The sequence below is a fragment of the Octodon degus genome, unplaced genomic scaffold (genome assembly GCF_000260255.1).
Source record: "Octodon degus isolate 3935 unplaced genomic scaffold, OctDeg1.0 scaffold00399, whole genome shotgun sequence".
Lineage (NCBI taxonomy): Eukaryota > Metazoa > Chordata > Mammalia > Rodentia > Octodontidae > Octodon > Octodon degus.
In genome coordinates, this window is record NW_004524975.1 from 233,881 (window position 1) to 234,528 (window position 648).

Sequence of the window (648 nt, forward strand, 5' to 3'; positions counted from 1 at the left end):
TCTCTGCCACTCTCATCTTCAGATCTCTTCAGCCTCTCATCTTTAGGCTCGCTGTCAGAACGCTTGGGCAGGGTGCAGCTCTGCGCACTGGCTCTTTCATCATTCAGATTCTCTTTGTCCAGTTTCTTGGCTTTTTCTCTTTTATCCAATTCTTTCTCATCTTTTTCTGGTTTCTTGAGCAACTTAATCTTTGGTTCATCCTTTAATTTGTCCCTTTCTGGAACTCTGTCTATCTTCTTCAGCTTTTCTATATCTTTTCTTTTACGTTTCTCTTCTTCTTTCCATTTTCTTCTCTCTTCTCTTTGCCTTTTTCGTTCTATTTCTCATCACCTTCTTTCTTCCCTTTTCTCTTCTCTCATCCTCTGTTTATTTTTCAGGAAGCTCAAAAGTGGGGTTGTCTTCTTAGCTATTAATTCTCTATTTTTAGCTTCTATTTCTTCTAACAGTGTCTCTGGAGTAGATGTCATTTTCTCGTTATCTGTGGCATAACTCTCCAAAAATTTCCTATATTCTGGATCATCATCGATAGTCCCAACTTTAGTGTCTCTTTTCTTAGTCTTCATTTTTGTAGCTTTTTGAAAAGGTGCAAATTCTACTATAGCAGGATATTCCTGACCTTTATTGTCAAGGAATACATAACCATCAAAT

At 37.3% G+C, this 648-nt stretch overlaps 1 pseudogene; it reads right to left on the reverse strand.

Moving 5' to 3' along the window:
• LOC101584662 overlaps positions 1-648 on the reverse strand; it is a 12,476-nt pseudogene that overhangs the window by 11,508 nt on the left and 320 nt on the right.